This window comes from Penaeus monodon, chromosome 35 (assembly GCF_015228065.2).
Source record: "Penaeus monodon isolate SGIC_2016 chromosome 35, NSTDA_Pmon_1, whole genome shotgun sequence".
Taxonomy (NCBI): domain Eukaryota; kingdom Metazoa; phylum Arthropoda; class Malacostraca; order Decapoda; family Penaeidae; genus Penaeus; species Penaeus monodon.
In genome coordinates this window covers 3338523-3356055 of record NC_051420.1, presented here as the reverse complement: position 1 = coordinate 3356055, position 17533 = coordinate 3338523, and the positions used below count along the sequence as shown (strand labels likewise).

Sequence of the window (17533 nt, the reverse complement as noted above, 5' to 3'; positions counted from 1 at the left end):
GAAGGAAGGCTTCTCGGGGCAGTCTTGGCGGATGGTGATCTTAATTTTCATTTTATACAATGATTTCAGCAGCTCAAATAGCTGGAGTTACTCTAATTCTCCATGAAAGAAAGAGAAAGACACAGAGAGTGTGTGTTTGCGCGTGCGTGTGCGTGTGTGCGTACGCGTACGTGTGCATTAAAGGTAGGAACTGGAAAACCCTAATTAGAGTAGGCGAAGTGCAAGAACACCTGAGACAGGAATTATATGAAGTAAATGTGATCTGTCACTAGGTGAACAGCACAACTACATAACTACATAAACTGATAATGATTATCGAATAAGATTCAACAGAGGAATAAATATAATTAAATCACAGGTTGTGTTCCCTTCCTCAGAACAAATCTGTTGACAGTAGAGTATAGGGAGAGTTCTAATAAGTCGAATATTCAGTGACAGTATACTCACAACGTAGATCGAATTCATGCTGTTTCATTTCTCATATCTAGTCAGGCCAACCTTTATATAATAAAAAAATTGCGTTGTCATGTATATATATATACATATAATATATATATATATATATATATATATATATATATATATATATATATATATATTATATATATATGTAAATATATGTGTATGTATCAGAAATCAGAACGAATGTATATATGCGTATACGCACTGCATAAGCAAAAAGAAATTCTCTAATTGTAATTATTCCTTATCAAATCGCCTAGATAGCTCAGTTGGGAGAGCGTTAGACTGAAGATCTAAAGGTCCCCGGTTCGATCCCGGGTCTGGGCACTTTTGATGGGATCGGAAGCGCTCGATATGAAGGGCCCTCAGATTCCACTGTCAAGTGAAGTCTAGTTCTCCTATTTATTGTTGTAAGTATTAAGTGGTAAATGTGGTGATTGTGATGGTACGAATTTAAGTCAACCTTCATATAAAACAACTTAGGTGTCGTAAACATATATGATATAGTATAACGTTAAAGCTATATACACACTATGGAATACAAGTACAAGTAGCAAAATAAAGAATATATGTATATAAAGCTAGGTTGCAACAGAATATAAATGTCTACGAGGAATCGTGGCATAGGTGTTCCAGCAGAGCTGGAATTCCAGAGTAATTAGTCGTGGTTTTCCATGTGCTGAGATTGACCCCGGTGGTACCAGGGAGCTGCCCCGGGAAGTAGGGCCAGGTTTCGTCCTCCGTCTGCTCCGTGGAGGAGCAGACGGGTATTCTCCGCTACCGGGTCGGGCACACGAGGACGAACCGAAGGCGATTTCCCGTGGCAGGTCGGGGCAGCTCAGGCCCAAGGAGGAACGTGAGGGGCGAGTTTCCTGTGACCTGCCGACGCGCTCAATCGGGACATTCTATGCCTCTGACCTAGAGATTATTATTATTATCTGGAAGGAGGTGAATGAGTCAGACAGATATGGTTGCTAGTGTCATTTTAATGGCACTGAGAGAATTATGTCAGATATTAAGGCTTAGTGTTTCTGGTGTACATGTACATTATTCAAACAAATGTATTATACATAATATATGTATCTATATGTGTATATATATATTTTTTTTTCACAGCAATCATATATATATATATATATATATATATATATATATATATATATATACAAATACATATGTGGACATATACATGTTTATTTGTATATATATACATATATATTATGCAATATACATTGTATATGTGTACAGCACATATACATAAACGTGTGTGTGTGTGGCCTTTCTAGCTTTCGGCCCTACACACACACACACACACACGTATACCTATCTACGGCCGGGAGCTAGAAGGGCCAGTGTCCAAAAATGGCAATTTTAAGATAAACCTACCACTGAAATGGATATTTTTACTTCTATAATTGTTACAAAGGCTAGTATCATCACTGCATTAGGGACGTCACACGAGCATTACTTTGAAATCCAACTCAATGAAAATCTGAAAGCGTGACTGATTTGTCATCACACTCACACTCCTCCCGCCCTGACCTTATCATCTCAGGATCCATGCTGATACAGAAGATGAAACCTGAGTTAAAACCATACAACCACCGCAACCACCTTATTCACTCAATAGACCTTACCTCTTACCAAGTTTTGGTTAGTTTTACCATATTGGTTGTTACTGTTTATGTATACTATTTTATTTCAATTATATGCTTATATTATATGATTATTTTATGTTTTTACTTGCATTTTGTGTTTATGTATATTTCGTTATGCTTTACGTTTTTCATATGTACAATGGCTGTCTGTACACTTTCAATTCAGAACCAGACACATTATTATTGTCTGACTGACTTTTCCATTGGTTCTTTTTGACAGTACTGATGATGGAGGTTTAGTTATACTTTCGAAACGTCTAATAAACATGAAATTCTTCACGACTGTATGAGTCTGCCTATTCATACTATATATATATATATATATATATATATATATATATATATATATATATATATATATATATATACTGTATATGTGTCTAATTGAAGATCGGCGGAGATTCTGATGACTGAAATAGGAAGTCCAAGGAATGCTTCTCGGGGCAGTCTTGGCGGATGGTGATCTTCACTCTCATTTTCTACAGTGGTTTCAGCAGCTCAAATGGCTGAAGTTACTCTAATTTTTCATGGTGTAGAGAGAAAGAGACAGTGTGTGTGTGTGTGTGTTTGTGCGTACGTGTGCGTGTGTGCGTACGCGTACGTGTGCGTTAAAGGTAGGAACTGGAAAACCCTAATTAGAGTAGGCGAAGTGCAAGGACACCTGAGACAGGATATATATGGATTAAATGCTGTGGTCTGTCACTAGGTGAAAAACTCAATGACATAACTACATAAACTGATAATGAATTTTAGATAATGAATTTTAGACTGTACTTTTGTTACTATTGTTATTATCATTAATATTATTATCATCATTATTAGTAGTATAGTTTTAAGCTTTTATTATTCCGGGATCTGCTAGAACACGTCATCCACATCTATCCCTCCCCTTATACTATTATTATACATCATATACGAATTCATGCTTATGTGTTTCATTTCTTATATCTAGTCAGGCCAATCTTTATATAATAACAAAAAATGCGCTGTCATGTATATATATGTAAACATATGTGTATGTATCAGAGATCAGAACGAATGTATATATACGTCATGCTCATACAGCAAAAACTGGTAATTATAAAAACAAAAAAGGAATTAGCTAATTGTAGTTAATGTTTATCAAATCGCCTAGATAGCTCAGTTGGGAGAGCGTTAGACTGAAGATCTAAAGGTCCCCGGTTCGATCCCGGGTCTGGGCACTTTTGATGGGATCGAAGACGCTGGATATGAAGGGACCTCGGATTCCATTATCAGGGGAAGTCTAGTTCTCCTGAAGTATTAAGTTGTAAATGTGGTGATTGGAATGGGTATGAATTGAAGTTAACTTTCATATTCAACCACTTAGGTGTCGAAAACACTGCAATCATATGCAACATATATTAACGTTAAATATATATATGCACTATGGAATATAAGTGCAACGATGAATCAAATATAGCAAAGTAAAGAATATATTTATATACAAAGCTAGGTCGCTACAGAATATAAATATCAACGAGCAGCAAGGAAGCGGGGTATAGGCGTTCCAGCAGAGCTAGAATTCCAGAGTAATGAGTCGTGGTTTGTCATGAGCTGAAGTTGACCTCGGCGGTGCCAGGGAGTCGCCTCGGGAAGGGAGGTCAGGTTTCGTTCTGCTCCGGATTGGTCGAGGGCCAGGTCGACCTCAGCTCGACTCTGAACCCTGGAAGAGCAGACAGGTATTTTCCGTCACCGGGTCGGTTAGAACCGGTTAGCACCTGCCGACGCGCTCAATCAGGACATTCTATGCCTCTGACCTAAAGATTATTATCTCTGAGGAAAAGGCGAATGACTCAGATACGGTTGCTAGTGTCATATGATTACACACACACACATAGATATATATACATATATATATGCGCGCGCGCGCGCGTGTGTGTGTGTGTGTGTGTGTGCGCGTGTGGGTGTGGGTGTGTGTGTGCGCGCGCATGTGTGTGTATGTGTGTGTGTGTGGTGTGTGTGCGTGTGTGTGGCCTTTATAGCTTTCGGCCCTAAACACATTACATATCTAGGGCCAAGAGCTAGAAGGCCCAATGTCCAAAAATTGTACATTTGAGATAAGCCTACCCTGAAATGGATATTCTTACTTCTATAAGTGTTATAAAGGCTAGTGTCATCACTGCATTAGGGACGTCACGCGAGCATCGCTTTGAAATCCAACCCAGTGAAAATCTCAATGCGTGGCTGACTGCCACATATGGCTGCATTTTGGCAACGGAAAGCTGCAGGTTGGCCGCTTTCACTATTCTACATTTTCCTGAAAGTCATACCAGTTTCAGTTTACAGGTAACAGATTTTACAAAGAAGAATAAAAACTTGATGTGAAAGTATCACAGAATTATTTTCAAAGAAACTTTACTATTTTACATTTTTAGGCCATAAAATGGTAGAAATCGAATGAGGAGGCATGGTTTTAACATCAACAGAAATATATATCTTATGATTTATTAATTAATCAGCAAAAAATAATTTTTCGATATGAAAAGTATTCGTTATTTTCGTTATGTACAAACATGTCTGTAAAAGGATAATATTAACGCAAAGCAGTTTGATTGGAAAAAAACTATATTTCATGGATTATTATATTAATTTCAATTAAAAATTTCAAATGTCTTTTTCTTAACATTGATATATAAGACATTAGCCCTTTTGTTCTCGACCCTGGATATATATATATATATATATATATATATATATATATATATATATATATATATATATATATATATATATAAAAATATGTATGTATGTATATATATACATATATATATTTTTTTAACGGTAGGTTCATGTTTGAGCCGCCGTGGTCACAGCATGATATTTAATTGTAGTTTTCATGTTGTGATGCTCTTGGAGTGAGTACGTGGTAGGATCCCCAGTTCCTTTCCACGGATAGTGCCGGTGTTACCTTTTAGGTAATCATTCTATCTATCCGGGCTTGGGACCAGCACTGACTTGGGTTGGCTTGGCCACCCAGTGGCTAGGTAGGCAATCGAGGTTAAGTTCCTTGCCCAAGGGAACAACGCGCCGGCCGGTGACTCGAACCCTCGAACTCAGATTGCCGTCGTGCCAGTCTTGAGTCCGATACTCTAACCACTCAGCCACCGCGGCCTTATATACATATATACATATATGTATATATATATATATATATATATATATATATATATATATATATATATTGTATGACTGCCGCGATGGTCCAGTGGTTAAAGCCCTGGACTCCGACCCTCGTGGTTCAATTCATTGCCGCGGCAGTGGTAAGAAATGCCTGCAATTTGACTGCTGGCTCGAGCCCGAGAAAACGACATATCGCCTTGAGAAGTCAATCGCAGGTGTCGTAGGGGAAGTCACCGCCATTTCACAAACCGCGGTTGGTTAGGAAGGGCATCCGGTCAGTCAAAGGTGGCACTGCAATATAACCTCTCAGTAATGAACTGCCCTGTAGTGGAATGAATGGCTGTTAAACACACACACACACACACACACACACACACACACACACACACACACACACATATATATATATATATATATATATATATATATATATATATATATATATATATATATACTGTATATATAACTGAGAGAAAAATATAACACGACGTGATACCGTTGAGACGAAACCAATCTTAAATCTGAAATTTCTCACATTAAGCAGCGAGGGCCACAGAAGTCCCGGAATCGAGACAAAGTCCACCAGGGTCCTGCGTCCGCTGTGGGTTCAGAAGTGCCCAGACCCGGGATCGAACCGGGGACCTTTAGATCTTCAGTCTAACGCTCTCCCAACTGAGCTATCTAGGCCGTAGATTCTCTCAAATGTGTTTAATTGAAGATCGGTGGAGATTCAGACGAATGAAACAGGAAGCCCAAGGAATGGTTCTCGGGGCAGTCTTGGCGGAGAGAGATCTTCACTCTCGTTTTCTACAATGGTTTCAGCAGCTCAAAGGTCTGAAATTACTCTTAATTCTATATGAGAGAGAATGAGTGAATGTGTATGTGTCTGTGCGTGTGCGTGTGCGCGTATGTGCAATGGTGTGTGTGTGTGTGTGTGTGTGTGTGTGTGTGTGTGTGTGTGCGTGTCTGTGCAAGTGCGTATACGCCTATGTGCAATGGTGTGTGTGTGTTGTGTGCGTGTCTCTGCGAGTTCGTGTATGTACAAGGGTGTGTGCGTGTGTCTGTGCGAGTGCGTGTATGTGCAAGGGTGTATGTGTGTGTGTGTGTGTGTGTGCGTGTCTGTGCAAGTGCGTGTGCGTGTATGTACAAGAGAGTGTGTGTGTGTGTGTTGCCCTTTTCGATAAACATACAATTCCCGGAAATCGCATATGAAAAATATTCACCTACAAAGTCAACCATAATTAATACATATATGGTATCACTTATTTGAAGAAAATGAATGATCAAAGGACTTACGTAGTTAAAAAAAATTAATTAATTTATTTATTGGTTTCCGTCTCAATTCATAAAAATACTATTTACGCTGTTTACATAGAAAAGGTTGCCAGATGTACAAAAATGGGTCCCAGCAAGTGTAATGAAATATGTTTCAAGGGTTGTTCATACATATGTGTATATGTATATATATATATATATATATATATATATATATATATATATGTATGTATATATATATATAAGTAAATGTACTATAATTTACTAGTCAACAAAAAATATATTTTTGAACTGTTTGTTTTGAAAGCACTACATTTTTTTTTTTTTTTTTTTTGAAAAATAGCCTTTATGAAAAATGTCTTTAAAAGGATTACACTAATCCAACGCACTTTAATTGGTTACATAATAAAACTATATTTCGTGCATTATTACTGGATGAATTTCAATTAACGGAGCAAGATTTCAAAGGCGTTTTTCTCAACATTGACATATAGGACATTGGCCCTTCTGCTCTCGGCCATATATATATATATATATATATATATATATATATATATATATATATATATATATATATATATGGGGCCTACACACATATACATACACATATATATGTGTATATATACATATATATGTGACCATATATAAATATATAAACACAGACACACACATATATATAACGAATTGAGAAAAGATAAGACAACACGAAGTGATACCGTTGCATTCGTGAGACAACACCAATCCTAAACCTGAAATTCTCTCACTCGTAGCCAGGGCCACAGAAGTCCCGGAATCGAACCCCCACTGGCGACAGAAGTCCACCCGGGTCCTGCGTCCGCTGTGGGTTCAGAAGTGCCCATACCCGGGATCGAACCGGGGACCTTTAGATCTTCAGTCTAACGCTCTCCCAACTGAGCTATCTAGGCCTTAGATTTTCTTAAACGTGTCTGAAGATCGATGGAGATTCAGACGAATGAAATAGGAAGCCCAAGGAATGGTTCTCGGGGCAGTCTTGGCGGAGAGAGATCTTCCCTCTCGTTTTCTACATTGGTTTCAGCAGTTCAAAGGGATGAAATTACTCTAATTCTCCAAGAGAGAGAAAGAGACAGTGTTTGTGCGTGCGTGTGCATGTGTGCGTTAATGGAAGGAACTGGAAAAACTCAAGTAGAGTAGGCAAAGTGCCTGCCGAGACAGGAGGTATATGAACTAAATGCTGTGGTCTGTCATTAGTGAACAACCCAACTACATACTACATAAAATGATAATAATTATCGATCAAGATTCGACAGACGAATAAACGAAATTAAATCACAGGTTGTTTTCCCTCCCTCACAAGAAATCTGTTGTCAGTAGAGCGTAGGGAGAGTACCAATAACTCGAATGTTCAAACACTGTATCCTCACAACGTAGATCGCAAAAGAAATCTTAAAGACCCTCCAAAGATAAAATTAGGAAAGCTCAAATGTAGCCATCAAACAAATTCATGCAGGTAAATAATAGTTGCAATTTCCAGATGAATCATCCAGCTAGCCAACACAATATTTATTTAAATACTCCATGGATATCCTACAGTTGCTACAGAATTTACGACATTGGATCAAGGATGAATAACTATCACAGAACTATCAACAGCTATTTAATGAACGTAAAAAAATAATAGGATGTCAAAGATAGTTACTGATGAATAAAAAAAACACAGCTTTCATTCTTCACAGCCTGCTACGTCGGTTTCAACTATTACATGCCTTTAAAAATCTCACCAAAATCCTCATACAAATAGAAGAGTCCAGGTGACTGTTAAGGACGAACAAAAGTATGACCAATGCAAAATAATAATAATAATAATAATAAATAAGAAAATAAGAAAAAAAAATAATAAAAAGTTTATTGAAGCCAAAAAAAGTGTCTAGGGTTCCAGGCCATGTTTAGCCCAAGAAAGCATGATAACGGTGGGAAACAGCAAACGAACAGAAACGGTTTTCGGATTCGTTCTTTGCAATATTTAGACTAAGAAATCAAGCGATAATTTTGATCATGGAATAAACATTCATCTTAACGGACTCTCCTCCTGAAAGGAAGCTGCTGTTCAGGACACGCATGACTCTGATGCTATAGAAGTGGTTGCAGAACACAAGTGGCACAATTTATTATACATTTATTACATATTCATATACCTGACGGAGTGGAAAGGTAGAATATACGAACCGGTAGAGGGGAGGTATATAAAACGGTATAGCAGCAAAGGAACAATAAAGGATATTTGAGGTATGGACAATGACTTTCGTTCTTGATTAAGAGACTTGGCCCGCAAACTATACTTTATTTCTATATTTATTTTCATACATGTTTTATCTTTTATTCATCTTTCTTTTTTTGCTTTCTTTGTCAAGATGAAGATACGCTTGATAGGTTGACAAGGTGGTACTGACAATTACCTGCAATATATGATGTTATTCAAACGTGTTGCATTCAGCCAGTCATCACTCCTGTTTCAACAGCACAATCACGTGGAAAGTATAGTCACTGTCCAGTATGACTTCCGATTCTCTTGGTTTCCTTGTCCCCTTTGTTCACCCTTGTTCATTCAGAAGTCTTCTTGTTTTATTCACCCTTTCTTGTTCTTGTTCACCTTTGTTCATTCAGATATTTACATGTTCTTGTTCTCTTTGTTCATCCTTGTTCAGTCAGGGATTTTCTTACTCTTGTTCTTCTATTTCACCCTTGTAATTTTAGATATTTTCTTGTTCTTGTTCACCTTTGTTCATTCAGAGGTTTCTTTCCCTTGCCTGTAAGCTATTTATTTTGATCTGCTTTAAATAAACAAAAGAAAATCAGTTTAAATCTAATCCCCATCGTAATCTACTGTTGATGACGTCAGCATAACCGCGAGCTACAGAAATAACTTACTAGTTTAGTTAACACAACTTTTAGATAGATCTTATTGCATCTCGATCTCCACGATAAACAAACTCTCACACGGGAATACAATGCTTATTTTACCTATATTAGTCTAGTGGCGCATTGGGGGGGTGGGGGGTTTTAAGGGTTTTTTTGGTATTTTTGGGTTTGGGTATATGATTTTTGGGTTTTTTTTTAAAAATTTATGGGTTTTAGTTCTTTTTCCAAAACAAAAGAAAAGATGCATTTCCACCAGGATCAATTTAAAATTTAAAACAAAAATTTTAAGTCTTTAAAATTGGGGAAACTTTAGACACAATACATTTTTATCCTTATACTATTATTATCATGTATAGAATTTTCTTAAGAGTTTCAGTCTAACTAATCACAAAATTAATTAAAAAATGCTTTATCATGTAATAATATATAATGTTGTCTTATCAGAATAAAAAAAAAAAAATGCTCTCCATTGATATACGATTGAATAGCAAAAAAAGGAATAACTTCTTTAGCGTACATCAATGCCTGATACTCATTAGAAAGCGTTGCAAGACAAAAAGGAATTAAACCCTTGGGCCCTTTTTTGGATCAAACGCTGGGTATGAGGGGAAGCGGTCAATCGTGGAATTGGTCCCGGCTGGGAACTTTGTGGAGGAACGAAGAGTGATAGGGCCCAGGTCACGGGAAATTTGTTTAATAAAATTATATTTTAAAAATTAAAAGATAGGTTTTATATGAATTTTTTATTGTTTATATTTTTCCCATTTTTATTGTTTTTCTTTCATTTTTTCTATTAAATGGGTTGCTTACTTTTTTATTATAAAGGGCTGTAATATTATTTGACCCAAGTTATTTTTTCGTCTGATTATTTATTTTCTTTAAACGTTATATAAAGGATTTTCCAACTTTAATACTGATTCTTTCTCTTTACTTGTCTCCCCTTCTATTTTTTATTTCTATATATATTATATATATATATATATATATATATATATATATTTAATTTTATTATATTATATTATATATAATAATAAAAATAAAAGAGAAACATAAAGAGAACCCCCAGCTGAGACAACACCCATCCTAAACTGAAATTCTTCCCCTGTAACCAGGGCCCCAGAAATCCCGGAATCGCCCCCACTGGTGACAGAAGTCCACCGGGTCCTGGGTCCGCTGGGGTTCAGAGTGCCCAGACCCGGGATCGAACCGGGGACCTTTAGATCTTCAGTTAACGCTCTCCCCAAATGAGGGTATCTAGGGTAGATTTTTTTTTCATTAAATGGTCTGATTGAGATTGGGAGATAGAAGAAGAAACGGGCAGTCTATGGCAAAAATTATTTAATTTCTAAAGGAGAGTAGTGGTGGTTGTTTTTTTTGGTGGGTTTTGGTGGGGTGTGTGTGGGTTTGGTGCGTGCGGGGTTGTGTGTGTGCGGTGTGTTGGGTTTGAAATATTAAAAACAGTGAGTATAAAGCTTAAAGGTTTTTTAAATAAATTCTTTTTAATTATTTTTAAACAACCAAACTTTAAGGTACAAATAAAAAAAAATCGTCGGAAAATATTTTAATTTTAAGAGCTCCAACTGCAGAGTCAAAGAAATGTTTTGGCCTCTTTTTAGCAACCTTTAAAATTTTTTCCTATTTTAATAATATAAACTAATATTATATAATATAAAATTAAATATAAAGAAAAAAGGGGGTAATCAACAAAAAATAAAAAAAAATAAACAGCCATACACACACAAAACACAATTGGGAAAACAAAATATATTGTGTGTGGTTATATATATATAACAACCCATTAACTAATTGGTCCAAGAAAAGACTTAGTTGACTAGAATTCCTTGCGTCCTCACTGAGCCGCACAGGAAATCCTCCGTTTCCCCCTGGGCCGACACCCCGGGGCCCGCGGGTCGCTTTGGTTCACCCACCCGGGGACGGGGATATCTCTGTCCTCAGGTCAGTCCAACTGAGGTCGCCTGCCCCAAAAGGGCGAAGAAACCGGTATTCCAGGCGATTGAAGCAGGTCAATCGCTAAAATAACCAATTTTTATTGAAAGTTGCTCTGCGTGGGGTTTCCCGGGTTCTGTGCCGTGGTTTTTTTTGTAGCGATAGGTATTAAAATATCGACTTTTTTAAATTTTTTTACGTGCAATATATATGCCTTTTAATTAGGTGAAAATAATTCATAATTTATTTTTACCCAATTTTAAAAAAAAAAAAAATCTAAAATAAATAAATTTAAACAATTCCCGGCCTGGGGAAAATTAATTTTGAATGGATGGTCAATTCAACGTTTAAAACCATCAAAGTGCCCGACCGAAGGGAAAGGGGGCTTAAAATTTTAGTTAAGTCCCAATGAATAAAAGCACTTTTAATATCAATTGGGTTTCCTTTTTTGTTTTATAAATTTTATTCCCACCAAATTATTTTTTATTTTTTTTTTTGGGGTTTTTTTGTAAAAATTAAACTTTTTATATAGCCCAAAATCTACAAGTAATCTTTAAAAACTTTTCTAGGGGAAAGGTCGCACCGGTTTTTGGGGCAATATTTGATTATCGGCGCTGTATTAACCTAAAAGCCTTTTAATACAATTCCCATTTTGTTTGGTCTTAATTCGAATCGTTTAAAACAATATGCGAACAATTGAAAAGTTTTTCGTTGTTTCCACCGTATCATAATTCAAAAAGAATATGGAAAAAATTGGCATCTTTTTGGCTCAATAATCAATTTCTGACTGGTGTTGCAGACTTGGTTCCGAAAAACGGGTTTTCCATTTTTGAGGTAGGTTTGGGGATCCCGAAATAGGGGGGCCGCGTTCGCGTCTTTGGGGAAAGCCCGGGGTTTTCCTAGGTCGGGCAACTAGGAACTGACATTCCCTAAAGTGGGGCCCCAGGAAAGGGAAAGGGGGTTTTGTTTTTGGGGGCCCAACGGGATCACTCGTGGTTTGTATTTTTCCAATGTATAATTTTGGTCGTTGTGTCTGTGGTTTTAAAATTTTAATGGCACACAAATATATTAATATAACTTTTTTGGTTATAATTTTTTAATTATTAAAAAAGTTTATATAATTTGTTAATTTTATATATATATAATATTTTTTAAAATTATATATATTATATATATATAATATATTAAAATAATATATATATATATATATAATATATATTAAAATAATGGTATTAATAAAAATAATTGAATAATTGGGGACAAAAGAACAGAAGGGGGGTTTTCCTTTATGTCCGGGAAAAAACCCACAAAAGTTAAATTCAAAGGGGGCTAAAATTTCCTAAATGGAAAATTTTTGATATTTTACATTGAAAAAGTAATTTACTATCATTAAATTTACAAATTTGAAATTTAGCTTGTCTCAAATAACTTTGAAAACCCCAAACCTTAATAAAAAAAAAGCCGTGGTTTGTATCAACAATTTTGTTATCATTGGCATGCTATACAAAAAATGAATTATTAAAACCAAAAAAAACCAAAAACTTATTCATCAAATGCCTTACTCGTTGGGGTAGTTTAAATTGGTTGGGTTTCGATTGGGGTTCATTTTATTATAAGGGTATATTAAGGGATTTTTTCCTTGCCCGGAGTTAGTTTCCTTAATCTTGTAGGTTTTTAATTTTAAATGGGTGTTGTATTTTATTGAAGAAACTTATATGCAAAAATATCAAAGTTTTTTAACGTTAGAGATATATATATTAAAGTAAAATGAATAAATTACAAGTAGAATTTTTATTATACAAACTATTTTAAAGAATATAATATTATAAAAAAACTGTATAGGTTCCAGAGAGCAGATTCCGATAATGAAATTGGGTCCAAGGGAAATTCCCCGGGCGGTTTCCGGGCGCCCGGAAGGAAGTTATTCTTTACTCCATTTGGGGAGGCCAGGTCGATACTCTACTCTAATAGGAGCAGGACGAGATTTTGTGGGTGGGTAGAACGGGCGTTTCCCTTGCGGGTGGGTAGAGGCCCAAAAAGAAGGGCGATTTCCCCGGACGGTAATTGATTGGAAAGCGTTCTGTACATAAACCCCGACCTAAATAATCTATGAGGGGTAGATAAAAATTTTAGCTAGTTTCTTTTTTTACAGTTTACAATTTTATATTATATGTGTGTTGTTTGTTGTTTTTTGGGTTTGCGGGTTTTATCCCCTTTTATTTTACCTTAAAAGTTCTGCCCTTTCAAACTTATCTAGGGCCAAACTAAAAATAAAAAAAATTTCTTTGAAATAAGAAAAATATTTTATATAAGGTAAAAAGGTAGTCATCACTCATAGGCACCCGGATTTTAAAACAAAAAGGAATTTCTAATGGTGGTGAATTTTCAAATAGGCTCATTTTTTTATTAAATTTCCCAAAGTCCCCGTTCGTTTCGGGTCGATTTTAAAGAAAGAACCTTTATGAAAGGGGGTGAAATTTTTCAAAAATTTTTAATTTTGGATAAAAGTGAAATGTGAGATGATGGTTAAATAAGAAATTAATTATCTTATTTACCCCTTAAAGCAAAAAAATAAATAATATAAAAATATTCGTTAATTTTAATATGACAAAACATGTTGCAAAGAATAAATTAAGAAAGATTTTAAAGTGGTCACAGAAAAAAAAAACAACCCGGAATATTTGGTGTACAAAGCTAAATTTCAAAGTCTGTCTTAAAATTTATAAAAGACTTGGCCTGGGATGAATGATGGAGTAGTTATTTTTATTAGTATGTTTTATTTATTTTAATCCCTAATAAATAAAATGCATATTTTCCTTAATGTAAATTTTAAAAAATAATAAAATTATATTTACTAAATTTTTATTTTAAGAGGCGATGGCCAGTGGTTTAGTGCAATGGGTTAAAACCCCCTGGTAATTAATTTAAATTCCGGGCCGGGGCCCCTGTAAAATGTGGGTTTTTCTGTGGGTGTCCCGGGGCCATTCGCTTGGAGTTTCGGGGTTTCGTGGGGGTTAGCCTTTTGGGCCCAAACCATTTTGAAGGGCAATCAATCAGGCCAATGGCATGCCTATAACCTCCGAAAAGAATTAACCTATTGTTGGCAGTGCAATGATGGCTTGTTTCCCGCACATGCTTTAAATCCAAATAAATTATTTGATAATATGTCATTTGAACGGGGAGATCCGGTTTATATTCAATTCTGGAAACCAAACCTTTAAATTTTTGGAAAATTTACAGAAGTAAAATCTGGGTTGGGCTCCGTTTTTTCAAAGCCAGACCCATTTAAAGGGCCTTTAAGATCTTAAAAATAGGCCCCCCTTTTTTCATCCAGGTTTGGTTCTTAATTTTGATTGAAAAAATAATTCAGAAAATCCTTAATTTTTTTTTTACAATTCGAGGGGGCAATTTGGGTTTTGTTTGTTGTGATGGGGGTGGTAGGAATTATATTATGGTGTTATTAATTTTTTTTTTTTTCCCCTGGTTTTTTTCATTTGATAAAACAAACCGTTCTGGACGGATAAAAATATTAAACAAATAATAATTTTATAATATTTTATATTATTTGATAATATCAAAATTATTTAAAATAGATAAAATTTATTAACATTTTTTATTGGGTGTCAAAGTGGGAAAAATTCTTAGTTGTTAACGAGGTTCCGTTCCAAAATGAGGCCGCGTTTGGTTTCCCTTCGGTCTTTTATTTCTTTATAATTTTATTAAAAGAATATTTTTGTATTTGTTAAATTAATAAAATAGATTAATTTTCAAGGAAAATCCCCGTGACTAATCATCAGTCCCGAGTTTTTAAACTGTTTGGGGCATTTTTTTTTTTAAAATAAGCTTTACATAAAAATTTTGTTATGAAAGGATTATTAAGCACTCCTTAATTTTTGTTAATTCATTCGGATTTTGAATGGCTTTTTCTAGGATATTTCATTAACGGCAAGTGTTCAAGGGTTTCCAGCAGTCATACAGGGGGTTTGGTTGGAAATATGTATTAAATTGATGAAAATAAATTTATAATATATTTATAATAATGGTTGTTGAAAAAAAAAAAAATATATATATATGTATATATAACTAAAAAAATTATAAAATGTATATTAAGGGCCTTAAACGAATTTTCACATAAGGAGGGAAATCCCTAAATCAGGGGTGCCTTTGTTTAAACCCAGAACCCCATAAAACCGAAAATAGCAACCAGTGTACGTTCACTGAGGCAACACCAATTCCCCCAAATTTTAGTCGTGGGATTCCAAAAGAAACCAGGACAGAATGGTTCCGGGGCCAGTCCCGGGCCGGGGGTTCAAAGTTTCCCAAAAAGGGTCGACCAAATTTAATTTAATCTAATTCTTAGGAGGATTAAGTTAGTTTCCTTTGTATTTAATTGGTGTTGGGTTCTGTGCTGTGGAAGGGCCCCAAAGGGTGGTTTGGGGATCTGGCGGGTGATTGCAAGTTTTTAAATGGTGTTTTTGAATCCTTTGGTTAGGGGAAAAGGGGTGGGTGTGGTTTGCGGTGCGTGGGCGGGTGGGGTTGTTGGGGTGGGTTTGTGGGGCCTTTCACGGGCGGAGGCAGGGGTTTGGGCCCCTTTTTCTCATAATATATATATATATATATATATATATATATATCTGAGAGAAAAAAATACACGAAGTGATACCGTTGCAATTCTGAGACAAAACCAATCCTAAATCTGAAATTCTCACATTAAGTGGCGAGGGCCACAGAAGTCCTGGAATCTGGGTCCTGCGTCCGCTGTGGTTCAGAAGTGCCCAGACCCGGGATCGAACCGGGGACCTTTAGATCTTCAGTCTAACGCTCTCCCAACTGAGCTATCTAGGCCTTTGGTTTTCTTAGATGTATCTAATTGAAGATCGGTGGAGATTCAGACGAGATCTTCAATCTCATTTTCTACAATGGTTTCGAGCGAGTGTGCGAGTGTGTGTGTGTGTGTGTGTGTGTGTGTGTGTGTGCGAGTGCGTGTGCGTGTATGTGCAAGGGTGTGTGTGTATGTGTGTGTGTATGTGCAAGGGTGTGTGTGTGTGTGTTTGCGCGCGAGTGTGTGTGTGTTGCCATTTCGATAAACAAACAGTTCCTGGAAATCGCATATGAAAAATATTCCACTCCAAAGTCAGCGATAACTGGTTATATACATCTTGTTATCACTTATTTGAAGAATGATCAAAGGACTTACGTAGTTAAAAATAAATAAATTAATAAATTATACATTTATTGGTCTCCGCCTCAATTCGTAAAAATACTATTCACGCTGTTTACACAGAATAGGTTGCCAGATGTACAAAAATGAGGCCCAGCAAGTGTAATGAAATATACTTCCGGGGCTGTTCATGTATATATATATATATATATATATATATATATATATATATATATATATTATGTATATATATATATATATATATATATATATATATATATATATATATATACAGAAATAAAAATAAATGTACTATAATTCATCAGTCAACAAAAAATGATTTTTTAAACTGTTTTGACAGTTTTTTTTTTTTTAATGAAAAATAGCTGTTACATACAAAAATGTCTTTAAAAAGGATTATATTAATGCAACGTACTTTAATTGGTCACAGAATGAAAACTATATTTCGTGAATTATTAGTGGATGAATTTCAATTAACGGAGCAAGCTTTCAAAGGCGTTTTTCTCAACAGTGACATAGGGCATTGGCCCTTCTGCTTTCGGCCATATATATATATATATATATATAATATATATATATATATATATATATATATATATATATATATATATATATGTATGTATATATATATATATATATATATATATATATATATATGGGGCTTACACACACATATATATACACATATATGTGTGTATATATACATACATATGTGTGTGACCATATATGAATATATAAACACAGACACACACACTTATATATAACTAATTGAGAAAAATAACAAGACAACACGACGTGATAACGTTGCAATCCTGAGACAACACCAATCCTAAACCTGAAATTCTCTCACTCGTAGCCATGGCCACAGAAGTCCCGGAATCGAGCCCCCACTGGTGACAGAAGCCCAGAGGTCCTGGGTCCGCTGTGGGTTCAAAAGTGCCCAGACCCGGGATCGAACCGGGGACCTTTA

The 17533-nt window shown here is 35.6% G+C and overlaps 4 non-coding genes across 4 annotated transcripts; 2 read left to right on the top strand and 2 right to left on the bottom strand.

Annotated features, from left to right (window-relative positions):
- Positions 1-716: 716 nt before the first annotated feature.
- Trnaf-gaa lies at positions 717-789 on the top strand. The gene has a single exon. It is a non-coding gene; the product is annotated as a tRNA-Phe (tRNA).
- A 2460-nt stretch (positions 790-3249) lies between these two features.
- Trnaf-gaa lies at positions 3250-3322 on the top strand. Its single transcript has one exon. It is a non-coding gene; the product is annotated as a tRNA-Phe (tRNA).
- Positions 3323-5875: 2553 nt separating this feature from the next.
- Trnaf-gaa lies at positions 5876-5948 on the bottom strand. The gene has a single exon. It is a non-coding gene; the product is annotated as a tRNA-Phe (tRNA).
- A 10205-nt stretch (positions 5949-16153) lies between these two features.
- On the bottom strand, positions 16154-16226 carry Trnaf-gaa. Its single transcript has one exon. It is a non-coding gene; the product is annotated as a tRNA-Phe (tRNA).
- Positions 16227-17533: the final 1307 nt, after the last annotated feature.